Source organism: Ornithorhynchus anatinus, chromosome 16 (assembly GCF_004115215.2).
Source record: "Ornithorhynchus anatinus isolate Pmale09 chromosome 16, mOrnAna1.pri.v4, whole genome shotgun sequence".
NCBI lineage: Eukaryota > Metazoa > Chordata > Mammalia > Monotremata > Ornithorhynchidae > Ornithorhynchus > Ornithorhynchus anatinus.
In genome coordinates, this window is record NC_041743.1 from 26,431,048 (window position 1) to 26,448,484 (window position 17,437).

General features: G+C 44.1%; 1 non-coding gene across 1 annotated transcript; it reads left to right on the top strand.

Annotated features, from left to right (window-relative positions):
* The first annotated feature begins 550 nt into the window (after positions 1 to 550).
* Positions 551 to 689, top strand: LOC114817524. The gene has a single exon (XR_003765386.1). It is a non-coding gene; the product is annotated as a small nucleolar RNA SNORA7 (small nucleolar RNA).
* Positions 690 to 17,437: the final 16,748 nt, after the last annotated feature.

Here is a 17,437-nt window from a genome sequence, read left to right on the forward strand (position 1 = left end):
TGGTTTAAAACATTCCATCACCTAGCCTCCGCCTACTTCATCTTCTACTCTCCTACTGTGACCCAGCCCGCACACTGTTGCTCCTCTAATACCCAGCCTTTTCACTGTACTTCAATCTCATCTATCTCACCACCTACCTCTTGCCCTTCTCTGGCTTCTGGTCTGGAAAGCCCTCCCTCCTCATATCCAACAGCAGTGACTCTCCCCTCCTTCAAAGCCTTATTGTAGGCACATGTTCTCCAAGAGGCCTTCCCTGAGTAAGCCCTCCTTTCCTCTTCTCCCACTCCCTTCTGCATCACCCTGACTTGTTCTCTTTATTCATCGCCCCCTTCCCACCCCACAGGCACTTATATCTGTAATTTCTGTATTTAATGTAACGTAATGCATGTAATATCTGTAATTTATTTATTGATTTTAAGTCTAGACTGTAAACTCATTGAGGGCAGAAAATGTGTCTGTTTATCGTTCTATCATACTCTCCCCTTCTAGACTCTAAGCTCGTTTTGGGCAAGAAATGTGTCTGTTCATTGTTATTTTGTGCTCTCCCAAGGCCCCCTCAGGATCTCACCTGGAGAGTATCTAGTACTCTACCAGTCTCAACTACGGGAGGCAGAGTCAAGCAGAAGCGTAACCATTCCATTCCTAGCTCGGGGCAGTGGCTAGCGAGTGGAAGGCAATCTGCTACAGATCAAATCTTCACCTGTGCTGGGCCAGCAGCAGCATGGAAGAGAGTCGAGGGTGGCGGCTCAGGTTACTGTGCCAAGAAGGCAGTGGTAAACCACTTCTGTATTTTACCAAGAAAGCTCTCGGATACACCACCAGACACGATTGCAGTTGAAGGTGGGACATTCTGGCATAGAGATGTGTCCGTGGAGTCGCTATGAGTCGGAGATAACTCAGCAGCACGAGACAAGACTCTCCCAAGTGCTTAGTACAGTGCTCTGTCGCAAAGTAAGTGATCAATAATACAAATGACAGAATGATTGACTCCCTGGAGAGGGGAGATCAGGAGAACACATTTTTTCTCCACCGTACTGGCTCGTTAGCCCAGGCGTTTGGTGGCAGCAGCCAGGATGGAGAAAGCAGGAAGCACCTTTGGCTCCTCTCCTGACCTCACAGCCCCAGGGTAATGTGCCACCCGAGGTTCATTTGTTCCACTTATTATGCCAGACTCTGGAGTGACATCCGGAGCAGGGAAAGCAGGCTCCCCCTGTCCTCTTGTGCCTCACTGTGGGCACAGAATACGTCGTTGGTTGCTATATTGGTTCTCAACCCAAGCATTTAATGATAGTGCTCTGCCACACCGTGCTCAATAAATACTTTTTATTTAAAGAACCAATTAAATTTTTGATTAATGGTATTTGTTAAGCCCTTACTATGTGCCAGGCTAGCTCAGGGGTTAACACAAGAAAATCAGGTTGGACACAGTCCATGTGCCACATGGGACTCACAGTCTTAATCTCCATTTTACAGATGAGGTTTGCTGGGGTAGAGGGAAGTTAAGTGATTTGCAGACACGTGGCAGAGCAGGGATTAGTATCCAGGTCCTTCCGACTCCCATTAGGCTGTGCTGCTTTATCCACTAGGCTTTGCTGCCTCTCTTAAATAATAATAAACAAATACTAATCAATCTGGGTTGAACTTTTTCACTTCCCCGACAGTCTTGTGACTCACCACCCCACCCCAGTGTCCACACAGGGTCTGAATAGGGACAGGTGGCAGACCGGATCGTATGACTGGCCTGGGGAGGTGGTGGCCACGTTGAACCATAGTTCAATCTCCTTTACCGTCAGGATTGGTAGAACTGATAGACACGCTCTAAGCACACCACTCTTTTGCCAGTCGCAACCCCTTCAAACCACCGGGCTTCTTCTGAATTTACTCATTGATAACAATAGTACACAGCCGCATTTGCCTCAGGTAGGATGTGTGTGTGTGTGCGTATGATTGATTGATTTCCTCATTTGAGCACCAAGCACTTTCCCTAATCTGCCAAGAGGGAATCCTTTTACTTAGTGGCTTCTAAATAGAACTTAAAGGGCAAGTGGGTGGAAAATCATTTTGAATGCCTCACATGAAAAAATAGTTTCTGTTATTCTGCTGCATCTCTCCCTGCCTTTAAGAATGCCAAGTGGTTTCAATTCATTCAATAGTATTTAACTGAGCGCTTACTATGTGCAGAGCACTGAACTAAGCGCTTGGAATGAACAAGTCGGCAACCAGATAGAGACAGTCCCGCCGTTTGACGGGCTTACGGTCTAAATCGGGGGAATAATAATTAATAATAATAATTTATTATTACCATCAATAATAATGATGGTATGTGTTAATTGCTTACTATGTGCCAAGCATTATACTAAGCACTGGGAAAGATACAGTTCATCAGATGGACACATCCCCATCCCACACAGGTTCACAGTCTAAGTAGGAGGGAGAACAGGTACCAATCTCCATTTTACAGATGTGGAAACTGAGGGCTCAGCAAAGTTAAGTTGACCGGCCGAAGGTCACACAGCAGACCAGTGGCAGAGCCAGGGTAAGAACCCAGGCTGCTGACTGTCCATGTTCTTTTCAACTTGACCGCATTCCTTCCCAGGTTTCAGTAGGGTGGCCATGCATTTCATGGTCAGAGACGGAGAAATTAAAATGACCACAGTTTTAACATTTAAAGAGGAATGGGGACAGGCTCTAGGAGAGTGAGAGCAGAGGCAGTGGCTCAAGCATGAGTGGATAGAAAGGGAGACGGAAGAGACCAAGTAATACCCTAAATGGAACATAGATGAGTTTTCTGGGGGGTTCTTTTGTTCTTAAATATAGTATTTGTTAAGCATTTATTATGTGACAGGCATTGTACTAAGCACAGGGATAGATCCAAGCTGATCATGTTGGACAAAGTCCATGTAGTCCACTGGGCTCACAGTCTTAATCTCCATTTTACAGATGAGGTAACTGAGGCACAGAGACATTAAGTGACTTGCCCAAGGTCACAAAGAGACAAGTGTCAGAGTGGGATTAGAACCCAGGTCCTTCTGACTTCCAGGCCTGTACTCTGTCCATGGAACCATGCTGTTTCTGACATGTTTCCCGATCTCCTGGGGCCTTTTTGAGAGTGACTTACAAGAATTGGTCAAGTTAGCCTGGATCTAATGCACAGCCTTTGCTTTACTTGGTGGATGGTGGGGGATAATGCGAATTCCCTTCAATTCCGATGTGGGCAGTCATCTCACCGTGGGGTAATCTCAGTCGAGTCCCAGGCCAGCCATAACTTCATCAGTAGTTATCAGAGGCCAGATCTACCGAGGGGGTCAAAAGCTTCCGTAAGATCTTCAAGCTCCGTATAGAGGTTTTGGTGTCCATCAAATATCTCTTGTACTATGATGTCCAAGATCACGTCTGCTCTGCCCTGCAATGACCTGCGGCCGAGGTCTCAACCCTGATGGTGTTTTCTGACTCAGGACCAGCTGTGGTACTGAAGGCTACAGCGCCAACTAATTAGAAAGGTTTCTTTTTTTTTTTTGAATTGGAATTGTCCAGAGGTTCATTTTCCAGGGACGTGAAAGGTAGTGTGGTAATCTCAGTTGGCCTTGTGACAATCACATATCCCTGAAAGAATCTGTGGGGATTGTGGTTGGAAGATGTTAAAACATGTTCAAATGTGGCATTTAACTCAAGAAGTTGATTCTGTAGTTAGATGCTCTAAGGAGCTCGAGCAGTGGCTGACGTTGAGTCCCCTTTGTAGGGTTTTGACTCTCAAATTTTGTATTTCCTTAAGTTGTTCATCCAGTGTATCCTAGTGGAAAGAGGATGGACCTGGAAGTCACAAGATGTGGGTTCTAATCCTGCCTCTGCCACTTATCTCCTGTGGTAACCTGGACAAGTCACTTAACTTCTGGGCCCCAGTTTCCTTGCCTGTAAAATGGACTTTAATCCTACTCTTTTCTACTTAGACTGTGAGTCCCCACGGGGGACAAGGGTAGGGAATATGTCCAACCGGGTTGTCTTCTTTCTACCCCAACTCTTAATTCAGTGAGTGCTTGGTAAATAATAAGCTATTAACAAGTACCATAATTTTGATTAGTAGCAATAGCATCCCAAGGATGCTTTCTAACAGGAGGTGAAATATGCTTGGAAACCCACTGATCTTGCTAAACACATGTCCTTAATGGAGTAAATTGTACTTCCTTTGAGGGGCAGACCATATCTTGCACTGCTTGAATCAAATTATGAGTTCCTGTGGACAGGGTTATGGATTCAACAAAATATCGTATGAAGAAATCAATTATCTACTACTAATAGGCTAAAATCATTTTGCTTCCCAAGTTCCACTGTGACCTCTGGTGCGTTGTGATAGATAACTCCAATTAACCCAACCATTTTTGGATATTAGCTTTTAGTCTAGATCTGCAATCCAGCATAGAAAACACCTGTGGGTTTTTGTGCTGCTGGTTTTTGTTTGGGTTAGAGTAACTTGCGTATACTAGTCATAGTGACTGCTGATGTTTGTCAATATCGATACGGTATTTTGTTGTTTTTGTCTGGGTTAGTGTAAAGTTGCTTACACTTGTTATAATGACTGCTTATGTTTGTCAATATCAGTGCTGCTTTAGCTGTCAGACTCCACTGCACTTTGGGAGAAATTGTTAGGGTCAGGTTTACAGTCCTTTCAACGTATATGTCGAGAGTTATAGAACCATGCCTGCTCCCCAGGGCTATCAGTTGGCTTCGTCAGGTCACCAGTTTGGGTCACTCACTGAGGGACTGGGAGTGTTGCCTTCACACACACTATCCTTCACGTGGACCAGTTGGAAGCGATAAGAAGGAGAGCAGTGAGAGACATCGTCTCCTTCCAGTATGCTCTCCCCCTGCTTTCGTTTCCACCACCGTCAGGGGCAATTCCCAGAACTTTCCAACTTGGCCCCCCGAGGGCAGCCTGGAATAAGGGCCAGGGGATGTGGAGGCTCTAGAGAGCAACTGGTGGCATCAGCAGAAGGGCAATAGGGAGCATACCTGGGAGGACAGGAATGTGTCTGTTCACTGTTGTACTGTACTCTCCCAAGCGCTCAGTACAGTACTCTGCACACAATAAGCACTCATTGAACACTTTTGAATGAATGAATGAATGACATAAGATGACATCAATCAATGATATTTTTGAAGCACTTACCCTGTGTAGTGCACTGTACTAAACACTTACGAGAGTACGACAGATTTAGCAGACACAATCATCTAGCCCCCGTCTACCTGGATTTAGGGAAATCTAAATCCAGAGGATGATGGCTTCGTTTGCAAGAATGTCTTAAATCCTGCTAAGATTTTATCTACCTGAGTCTTGTAGAAGGAGAATAACAGTTGGACTGTCCCAGCCCTCTCTGGAAAGCTTCGGGAAATGACTAAAATCAGATCAGCTCTGATGAGTGCACTGGTTGGTTTTTACCCATCAAGCAAACAGATCCTTCAGCCCTGTTCCCTGCTGTTTCTTTAATTTCTTTGTCTTAAACACACTGACTTTGGAGACAGGGTTCATTGCGTTCAAAGCCTTCTATTGCAATCTACCATCTACCTTCCAGTAAATTTGAGTTCAAAGCCTTCTATTAAAATAAATGCTCTCTGACAAGCCATTTAAGGACTAAGGAAAATAATGGTCCACAAAAATACACATTTTTCCAGTTAAAATTCCAGACCATCTTTCTAAAACACATTTTCCTTCAACATCATCATCCCATCAAGTAAATGGAACCTGAGGACCCTAACGGAAGGAAACTAAGTCTTAGTTTTCCTCTCTTGAAGAATCGGCACAGTAGCAGGAACTGATCCCATAAGATGGCATTGAAGATAGATTCTTACATCTTGCAAAGCATTTTATAAATCTGAATTAGCCCATACACAATTACCAGAGTGAAGAAAGGCTTCTCAGTGCACTGTACTAAAAGCTTAGTGATCCAGGGCAATTTAAAAGCTTCTGGAAATCTTCCTAGGAACAGCTGTTTTATCGCCTTAAAGAAAAAGGTAACGTACAAATTTGCTAATGTGATTGGGGGTAACTCATTTTTCTGGAGACCCTAACATCCCTGGCAATTTAAATTAGACAGTAGAGATGTTTTATGTGGGCAAGATGGCACCTTTTATGATTTCAATAACTACATGTCATCCTTACTTAAGTCAGGAACACCAACTCTGCAACACCTCTTCCACTGCTTTCTTTAGTGAACAGATTTTGGAGCTGTGAAGTTATGGGATTGGTGCTATTGAAAACTCCAGCGACTGGGAGGGAAGGTCGAGAGTGCAATGATCAAACTGTAATTTGAAGAATAATTAGAACTGGCACCTGGCCAACATTTTACGCCCATATAAAGAGGCTCCACGGATGTGCTAGTAATTTGGGGGTGAGTAACTTGAAATGTATGCCATGAATTGGAGTCTTGCCTGCTACAAATCTTCTCCATCTCTTGAGGATTCAGCAGATTAGATCGGAAAAAGGGGCTTTGACAGAACACTACTTGTGATGTTCTACCAGTGATCCCCAAATTATCAAAGAGGTAGGCATATTCCTAGAGATGGAATCCCCCCATCCATTCATGCTTGGAGCTCTGCTTCGGCCTAGGAGGGTCTCTCACACAGGAAACTCTTCCACTGTCTGCATTCTGAACCTGGTAGTGGCAGATTTCAGCCAGTCAGTCAACTGCATTTATTGAGTGCTTACTGTATGCAGAACACTATACTAAGCGCTTGGGAGAGTACAATACAACAACAAGCAGACACCTTCCCTGCCCACACTGAGGTTACAGGCTAGATCTTACAATCTCTCTGGGGAAGGAAATCAAATGGTAAAGCCTTTCCTTTAAAACCAAGCCAAACCAGACCCCCATCAGGCACATTTCAAACTTCCTGTTCCAGATATGTGGAGAAAAATGGCCACAGTCTCACAGAACTGGCCAGCTCATCCCTGTACTCACAATTGTTTGGAAATGAATCAGAAGCCAAGGCATTAAGCTTCAAGGATGCTTCCTGTGGGGTCAAACATCTCAACTCCAACTTTGCCTGAAGACACAACACGGTATATATTAAATAAGAACTGTTAAAAGTCAGTTCAGAAAAATCAGTTACCACATCTATTTCCACAGAGATTACTCTCAGTTCAGCAGGGGCAATCATCCTTCCGACCTTTTCAATTCACCCTCAGCCTTAATCAGGCAATCAATCTTTTTTTATAGCATACGTTAAATGTATTCTACGTGTCAGGCGCTGTACTAAGTGCTGGGTTAGATACAAGCTAATCAGGTTGGACACAGTTCATGTCAATCAGTCATATTAATTGAGCACTTACTTTATGCACAGCACCGTACTAAGTTCTTAGGAGAACATTCATTCATTCATTCAATCCTATTTATTGAACGCTTACTGTATGGAGACACTGTATTAAGCACTTGGAAGAGTACAGTATAACAATAAACAGAAACTTTCCCTGCTCACAACGAGCTTACAGTCTAGAGGACAAATTTACACTTGGGACTCACAGTCTTAATCCCCATTTTACATGTGAGGTAACTGAAGCACAGAGAAGTTAAGCGACTTGACCAGCATCACAGAGCAGACAAGTGGCAGAACGGGGATTAGAAACCAGGTTCTCTGACTCCCAGGCCCTTACTCTTTCCACTAGGCCGGGCTGCTTCCCATATATATTGAGCACTTACGTCTTACAGAACACTGTACTGAGTGCTTGGGAGAATATAAATTACATTCCTTGCACACCTTGATGAGGGAGGGAGTTATTTCACATCACTGATCAATGATGATCGCATAACTCTCAGCCATGACGCTTGAGAAGGAGAATCTTGCTCTTTGCCTTCAACGTAGTCTATACCTCCCTTTCTATAAAGATGACCTATCTAATCACTTGTAGAATGACTACATAGGCGGGCTACCAACGTATTCTTCCAATTCGGGGCTTTCAACGTTCAGATGAAAATATTGTGATGCAATCTTGTTACATCTTGGTCACAAAATGACCACGGAATCACTAAATCCAATGGGTTTCCCCTGTTCTCTATTGACACTGATCTTTCTAGACTACTCTCTGTTGCAAGGCAGTACTTCAGAACTGAAGAAAAAAATGAACATATTCCATCACAGTGTGTGTGAGGCTGCTGAACTGATGAGGGATTTGTCCTCTTGACCGACAGGCACTGCCCAGGGATACCGACAGGCTGACACTCTTCTCCCCGGCCCCCCAGCTGGGATGTAGCAGACAGCTTGGATAGTCCTCCTACAGACGAGACTGTGGAAAGGAGGAAGTCTAAAATGCTGTCAATTTGCCAGGCCTAAGGACTGGTCCCAATATTTCAAGAGGAGGCTGTCAGGTGAATCTACTGATTTAGACTCCAGTAAGGATGGTCCTCGCTATCTGGTACAAGTCCTGTTAAAGGCGCATGGACATTTACCGTGATATTTGTTCCTTATAGACTCTGGCTCCAAAATGAATCATTGTCTTTAAAAAACACATTGGAATGTGGTACGTACTCCTGATGACCATCTGAAGCTGGGAGAATGTACTGTGGGTTGGAGGTACCATTTTAAAAAATCATCTTGTCTACTACTTAATTTTCTTTGTCTACCTTGCTTTTTAATGGTCCTGGGTGAATTTCAAAAAGGTATGACCTTAAATTGAATCGAATACACATCCTTGGGTTAAAAGAAAAAAAGAACAATACCAAAAAAACCTTCTCAATACCCAGAATAATTACATTTTAGATGGTTTTAAAATTCAAACATTCTATAAGAAATTCTATGACTGGGATATGTCCCTGACACATAATTATTTTGTTAAGCTCTTACTATGCGCCGAGCACTATGCTAAGCACACTGGGTTCGGCATAAAATGATCAGGTTGTGCCCAGGCCTTGCCTCACGTGGGGCCCGCAGTCTAGGAAGGAGGGAGTAGGATTTGATTCCTATTTTACGGATGAAGAAATTGAGACATAGAGAAGGTAACTGACTTGTCCAAGGTCACACAGCAGAGATGTGGCAGAGGCAAGATTAGAATCTCAGTCCTCTAACTTCCAGGGCTGAGCTCTCTCCAAGTTGGTTCCCCATGCCAAAATTCTGTTTCCAACGAAGCAACAAGATGCTTGCAGAAAGTGTAGGATGGGTGTCCTGAATATCCATCCTAATGTTTGGGAGGGTACCAGTTAAAGTTCCTACTTTTTCCTATAGTTCCTAACTTTTCCTTTCATGTTTCTTCTTTTCCCCCTAGTAACCCACTGTGGCCACACATTCATTGATTCAGTAGCATGTTTTGAGGTCCTATTTGTGAACAGCACTGCACTAAGCATCGAGGAAGAGTAAAAGACAAATAAAACCTGGTCCTTGGCCCTAAAGGGGCCGCATAAATTAGAAGGGGGATGCAGGAAGTTGACATTGGGTGCGGGAGGAAAGACTGACTATATAAGACAAAACAGCTCACAAACACAATGCTAAACATAGTAAGAGATCTGGAAATATTATTATCGTCATTATCATTCTAAGCACTGAGGCAGATACAAGTCAATCAGATCAGACACAGTCCCTTTCCCACATCCACATGAGGATCACAGTCTAAGTAGGAGAAGAAAAGGCATTGAACGCCTATTTTACGGATGAAGAAATTGAGAAATAGAGACGTGAAGTGATTTACTCAAGGTCTCACAGAAAGCAAGTGGCAGAGCCAGATCTAGAACCCAGGACTTCTGACTCCCAGGCCCACAGTCTTTGTACTAGGTCATACCATTGCTCTATATCAGGCGAAAGTATTTTTGTATGTCTGGAAGTTTGCAATTCCTCTCCCAGAACTCCAGTTATCCATTTTCAGCACCATGGCAGCATCTGATGGTGCTTAATACTTTCTAGAGAAGCAGCGGGGCCTAGTGGAAAGAGCACAGACCTGAAAGTCAGAGGACCTTTGTTCTAATTCCCACCCCTCCAAGCACTTACTGCGTGACTTTGGGGAAGTCACTTAACTTCTCTGTGCCTCAGTTTCCTCATCTGTGAAATGGGGATTCAATGTCTGTTCTCTCTCATACTTAGCCCGTGAGCCCCATGGGGTACAGGGACTATGTCTGACCTGATTATCTTGTATCTATCCCAGGACTTAGTAGAGTGCTTGGCATATAGTAAGCATTTAACAAATATTATTATCAAATCTAGAAGGTGCATCACTGCTTTCCTTTTGCCCTATTGCACTTGGATCTGTATTCTGTCATTCCTTCAATTCAGTTATATTTGTTGAGCTCTTAATGCGGGCAGAATACTCTAAAAAAGTGCTTAGGAGAGTACAATATAACAATAAACAGACACACTCTCTGCCCACAACAAGCACACAGTCTAGAAGGGAGACAAACATAATCACCTCCACCCTTAGCCCCACACCACTTATGTTCATATCCATAAATGATTTAAAAATAATATCTTTTCCCTCTTCTAAACTGCAAGCTCACTGTGGGCAGGGAACATGTCTATCGACTCTGTTGTATTATACTCTCCCAAGCATTTAGTACAGCGCTCTGCACACACAGTATGCACTCGATCAATACCATTGATTGATTGATTCCTGTTTGTTCTACCGGTTCAGCTTTTTCTAGAGCGCCAAGGTCTGATTCCTGCTGTAATACCAGAGCCGGAGCCCGAGGGTTGAGAGCTCTTGGTGGTCCTGGTCTATCGTGTCAAACCAGGTGTTAAACTTAGCTCAGATTTCTTGCACAGCATTTCGTCTAGCTTTTCACTCTGTCACACAACGGTGACGCCATGACCCTTTTTCTAATTGTGTTTTAATTGAAAAGGCTTAATTTGATTTTAGAAACCACACTGCAGCTCAAGAGATTGTTAAATCATGTATTAAATCCAACGGATCGCAATGTTTCACTGTGTAATTATGTAAACAGTCAAATAAATGGAACGGCTTGCAGTCAGCAGGAATTCCTTTTCAATAGCAACAAATGCAACTTGTGTAGGTAATCAGTATCAAGTGAATTTATTTTTCAAGGACAAACATAACTTTCTCTTCCTAGGCAGTTAACTGTGCCATTTTTCCACAGTTTCCTTTTTATTCACTTCCCATTGAATTCTGCGGTGATTTGATTTATGTGTGTGTGTGTATTTGTGTATCTGTGTGTATTTCTATTGAAAATAAAGGTGTGCCACATTTCTGAAATTTTTGAGAGGCTGGACAGGAGAAAAATGAATCCAGAAAAAGAAATCTTTGAATGAATACTGGAAATATATTAGGAATAAGGCTACTTTAAACTCCTTGCAATTTAAAGCAAGTGCTTGCTAAATTTACCCGAGCTAGAAGATGAATTTACCAAAGATGCCTCCTCACAAATGCTGTGGTTGCTTCCCTATCTTTTTTGAACTTCAAAATAAATAGAGGATCGATCAGTATTGTCACTGAAACGTTAAATTGTCTTATCCGTCTCTTGTTCAGCGTTGGCGTCTTTGAGGAAAACAAGCCCCACAGTCACGTGTTCTGCAGAGCCTACCAAAAAAAAAAAATAAGAAGCTATAAATGGTCAGGTGAATTATGTGCTTCCAGTGGTTTTCAAGGGAAGCATTTACTGAGGGAGAAAATTGTTTTAATCTTATAACAACCAAGGAGCTGAATTTGTAAAAACATTAAACACCTACACATGTACTTAATTCTGTTGCATAGGAACACACCATAAAATGCCCTTTAGTAGAAACTGTGGCTTTGGCGAGAAGCTTTTCTTTGCCTCAAATCCTTGGGAGAGAGTAGTGCGTTGGTTTAAGGAGGTCACTAAACGGCAAGACCTCCCGGGAATGAGAGACATTGTAATGAATCCTCTCAAGCGCTTAGGACAGTGCTCTGCACATAGTAAGCACTCAATAGATACTATTGACGATGATGCTGAGATGCTTTTCCACAGTTGCAAGGTTTCCTCACCTACCAGCTTTCAAATCAGTATATTCTACAGTTTCGTATCGAATTCCCGGAACGATCAGTCTCCTCGCACTGACCCGGCACGACTGCACTGAGTGAGTCACGAAAGGAGAATGGATGGCAGTGGTAACCTGAAAAGAAACATTTTAAGGGAGCAGTAAAACAGGACCTCTGACAGTATTGCAGCAGAAAGCGGAATGGCCTAGCGGAAAGAGCCCAGGCCTGGGTTCTAATGCTGACACTGACAGTTCCTTCATCTGCACACTGGGGATTCAGTGCCTGTTCTATCTCCTATTAAGACTGGAAGCCCCATGGGGGAACCTTAGAGAAGCAGCGTGGCTCAGTGGACAGAGCACGGGCTTGGGAGTCAGAGGATATGGGTTTGAATCCCGGCTCCGCCACTTGGCCGCTGTGTGACTGTGGGCAAGTCATTTCACTTCTCGGTGCCTCAGTTCCCTCATCTGTAAAATGGGGATTAAGTGTGAACCTCACGTGGGGCAACCTGATTACCCTGTAAATCTCCCCCAGCGCTTAGAACAGTGCTCTGCACATAATAAGCGCTTAACAAATACCAACATTATTATTATTATTACCTGATATTCTTATTTCTACTCCAGTGCTTAATACAGTGCTCGACACATAGTAAGCTCTTAGCAAATGCCACATTAATATTATCACATCTAAGGTGCAAATGGAAAACTACTGCCATGAACAGACTAGGCTGGCATACTGCAGACCAGAAAGGAGGGCCTTTTTTGAGCAGGCACTTCTAGAGATTAAAAGCAACAGCACGTGCAGCAAAACAGCAAACTAGTAGCACACATGTAGTAGGCATGTTGGGGATGGGACCAGTGCTTCTGTGTTGGTCTTTCCAGCTTTACATTAGTAATTATAATAATGAGGACGATAATTGCAGTATTTATTGAGTGCTTACTATGTTCCAGGCACTATACTAAGCTGTGGGGCAGATACAAGATAATTAGGTTGTACACAGTCCCTGTTCCACATAGGGCCCACAGTCTTCATCCCCATTTTACAGAAGAGGGAACTGAGTCCCAGTGAAGTGAAGCAACTTGCCCAAGGTCACTCAGCAGACAAGTGACAGAGCTAGGATTAGAACCCATTTCCTTCTGACTCCCAGGCCTATGTTCTACGCACCAGGCCAATGACGTTAAGTGCTTATTACGGGTAAAGCCCTGAATTCAGCACTGAAAACATCCACAGATTAAACCTCCAAGGGCTCAGGATCTAAGAATAAAGTGAGTATAGGGGCTGGTAAAGACACATAAGGAAGGTGAAACGAACAAACAAAAAAGATAACAGAATCAATCAAACAATGACATTTATTAAGTGCTTACTATGTGCAGACCGCCGTACCCAGTGCCTGGGAGAATAAAATACAAAAAAATTAACAGACATATTAACATGGGCACAAAACAAGCCTGTAGTCAAGAGGGGCAAAGACGGGAATAAGTAACATAGGAGTTTGTGTTTCAGCTCCTTGTCCCCAAGGCAGAGCTGCTCCGACAGAAACGGAGCTAGAGAGAGTGAGGGAGATCCACAGACACGCACGAGTGCCCAGCAGAGCGTGATCTGAGGCAATTCTGTTCGATGGAGGGGCCCTGGCTGGAATTCCTAGTGCATTAAGAATCATTGGAGAATTTAGTCGGGCCTGAGGAGTTTGCACAGAGCCTTTGCTTTGTGTCCTTGGACAAGTTCTTTATGTGTCTTCGAAACAGAGGGAAATTATTTGAATGGAGAAAATTATGGCTCACACAGTGGTCTGTGAGGTGACGTGACTGGGCTTAGCCAACGGCAGGCTGAGTCTGCATGGAGAAGTGCATATTTCCATGTAAATTACAGATTACCCCAGCCAAGAGATCAATTAGAATGTCTGAGACTGAGACATCTCAAGCCTCTTTGCTTCATCTGCCAGTCAAATGGGAAGCAGAATTCTTTTCGATAGGAAAGAGAATGGAAAATCTTTAGGAAACTGTTTCTACTCTGTAAAAGATGTTTTACATCTGTAAAATAGGGACGAGATACCCCTTCTCCTTTACCTCTTAGATTTTGAGCCCCATGCAAGGCAGGGATTGTGTCTGTTCTATTTATCTTTTTATTATTATTACAGTATTGGTTAGATGATTACTATGTTCCAGGCACCGTACTAAGCACTGGGGTAGATATAAGATAATCAGAGTGGACACAGTCCCTATCCCTCTTAAGGCTCAGTCTTAATTCCCTTTTTACAGATGAGGTAACTGAGGCTAGAGAAGTTAAGTCATTTGCCCAAGATCACACAGCAGACAAATGGCGGGGCAGGGACCAGAAACATTTGAGAAGCATTGCAGTTTAATGGAAAGAGAAAGGGCTTGGGAGTCAGAGGTCGTCGGCTCTAATCCCGGTTCTGCCATTTATCAGCTGTGTGACTTCGGGCAAATCCCTTAACTTCTCTGTGCCTCAGTTATCTCATCTGGAAAACTGGGATTTAGACTGGGACAACCTGATTCCATTGTATCTACCCCAGTGCTTAGAAAAGTGCTACCATCATCATCATCATCATCATTATCATTATTATTTCACGAGGTAAACCTTTGGTGATTCATCTTCACACGTGGCTTAGAATTCTGGGTCCGTTTTTGCCAAACTATTTTAATAATCACTTGTAGAAGCACATCCTGCATATCACCCTCTTATCTGCAGAACTGGCTTTGGGGATATGTTCTTTATGCTCTTTCAACTAGATCGCGCTGTTTCCCACGTCTTGTATCTCGTACCTTCCCCAGCATTTACTACATAGTAAGTGCTTAATAAATTGAGTTAGCGTGGCATTAAGTGCTTAGTAAGTCCTTAAGTGCTTAGTTAGTGCTTAGTGTGGTATTAAGTGCTTAGGACTTACTAGGCCCTAGAACCTTCACTCTGCCCCCTCCTACCTCGCCTCGCTACTCTCCTACTGCAACCTACTTTGCTCCTCTAACGCTAACCTTCTCGCTGTACCTGGATCTTGTCTGTCTCGCTTCCCACCTCTCGCCACGTCCTGCCTCTGGTCTGTAACGCCTTCCTCCTCATAACCGACAGACAGTGACTCGCCCCACTTTCAAAGCCTTACTGAAGGCACATCATCTCCAAGAGGCCTTCCCTGACTAAGCCCTCCTTTCCTCTTCTCCCACTCCCTTCTGCGTCGCCCTGACTTGTTCTCTTTATTCATCCCCCCTCCCAGCCCCACTGCACTTATGTACATATCTGTGATTTATTTATATGAATGTATGTCGCATCCCCTAGACTGTAAGCTTGTTTTGGGCAGGGAATGTGTCTATCGTTGTATTTTTACTCTCCCAAGCCCTTAGTACAGTGCTCTGCACACGGTAAGCGCTTCAATAAATATGACCGAATGAATGAATGAAAGCTACGGGCATCATTCAGGTCAGGCAGCAGAGTCAGAACTACCAGTGGCGGGTAATAATAATAATAATGTTGGTATTTGTTAATGATAATAATAATAATGTTGGTATTTGTTAAGCGCTTACTATGTGCCAAGCACTGTTCTAAGCAGTGGGTAGATACAAGGAAATCAGGTTGTCCCACGTGGGGCTCACAGTCTTTATCCCCATTTTATAGATGAGGTAACTGAGGCACAGAGAAGTTAAGTGACTTGCCCCAGGTCACACAGCTGACAAGTGGTGGAGCCGGGATCAGAACCCACGACCTCTGACTCCCAAGCCCGGGCTCTTTCCACTAAGCCGCACAGCTTCTCAAAATCCTTGTTAAGCCCTTACTATGTGCAGAGCACTGTTCGAAGCGCTGGGGTAGATACAGGGTAATCAGGTTGTCCCACATGGGGCTCACAGTCTTCATCCCCATTTTACAGATGAGGTAACTGAGGCACAGAGAAGTCGAGTGACTTGCCCACAATCACCCAGCTGACAAGTGGCAGAGTGGGGATTCGAACCCGTAACCTCTGACTTCCAAGCTTGGGCTCTTTCCACTGAGCCACACTGCTACTCGAATCCATTCACACTTTGAACATGAGCTGATTTAGAAGAGAGACTCCTTACATAAAGGATAATAATAATGTTGGTATTTGTTAAGCACGTACTATGTGCAGAGCACTGTTCTAAGCGCTGGGGTATACAGGGTAATCAGGTTGTCCCACATGGGGCTCACAGTCTCAATCTCCATTTTACAGATGAGGTAACTGAGGCCCAGAGAAGTGAAGTGACTTGCCCACAGTCACCCAGCTGACAAGTGGCAGAGCGGGGATTCGAACCCATGACCTCTGCCTTCCAAGCCCGGGCTCTTTCCACTGAGCCACGCTGCTTCTTGAATCCACTCACACTTTGAACATGAGCTGATTTAGAAGAGAAACTCCTCACGTAAAGGATGTAAGTAAATGATAGTAAGTGAATACTCGTAAAGTAATTTGAACCCCTCGAAGGAACTGTGACTTCGCCTGGCAATAAGTTTCTCGAGTTGAGCTTCCAGATCAACCCAAACCACCTGAGGATTTGGTCTTTTGAAGGGAAAAACCTCGGCTCCTCCTGGTGGCTCCGAGGAGAGCCCGAACGCTTCGAAGCCCTCTTCAATGACAAGATGTCGAAAGCGTCTCCGACAAAGAAACGCTCTCGATTTAGAAATGCTCTCGACTGACGATCTCAACATGGCTTTAGTCCAGCAAGAACGAGGTTGCCATTTTCTCAGAAGCAGAAGCTTGAAGAGGTTAAGTAATTTGCCCGGCGACTAGGAAGAGAACCAAAGTCTCTCATCTCCCACGCTTGGACTTGGCTCGCCAAGAGGACATTGTTCTAGTGTCCTGGATGGTCACAATGGTGTCTGTCATCAATCAGTGTAAAGGGCAAGTGAGAGGCAAATTGGGGTCATGTTTAGAGTCTGCCCAGTTCAACAGTTCTTCCCAGTAAGAAGCTTCTCTTTAACACCAACGATTTGAGTAATGATCCTATATCCTGTGAATAGAACGGCTAGAGGAAGGAGTAAGCGAGGGGCCAGACTTGGAATGCCAAGGACCTTGGAAGGAATGGTTGTGAGAAGGCAGTGGAAAAGATTTATTCGTAATGATAAGAATAAAATGAACGCTAGCCGTTTTGCTACTTGTTAAAACCTTAGCTAAGCCCTGAGGCAGATATAAGGTATTTAGCTCAGACACGGTTCCACAGCCTAGGGAGCGAGAAAAACCACTGAATCCCCATTTTACAAATTAGGAAACCGAGGCATAGATGCATCAGGTAACGCACAAGGTCACACAGCAAGCGACAGAGCCGGGATCGCGTGGCTTAGTGGAAAGAGCCCGGGCTTAGGAGGCAGAGGTCGTGGGTTCTAATCCTGGCTCCACCACTAATCAGCTGTGTGACTTCGGGCAAGTCACTTAACTTCCCCGAGCCTCCGTTACCTCATCTGTAAAATGGGGATTAAAACTGTGAGCCCCACGTGGGACAAACTGATTACCTTGTATCTACCCCAGGGCTTGGAACAGTGCTTGGCACATAGTAAGTG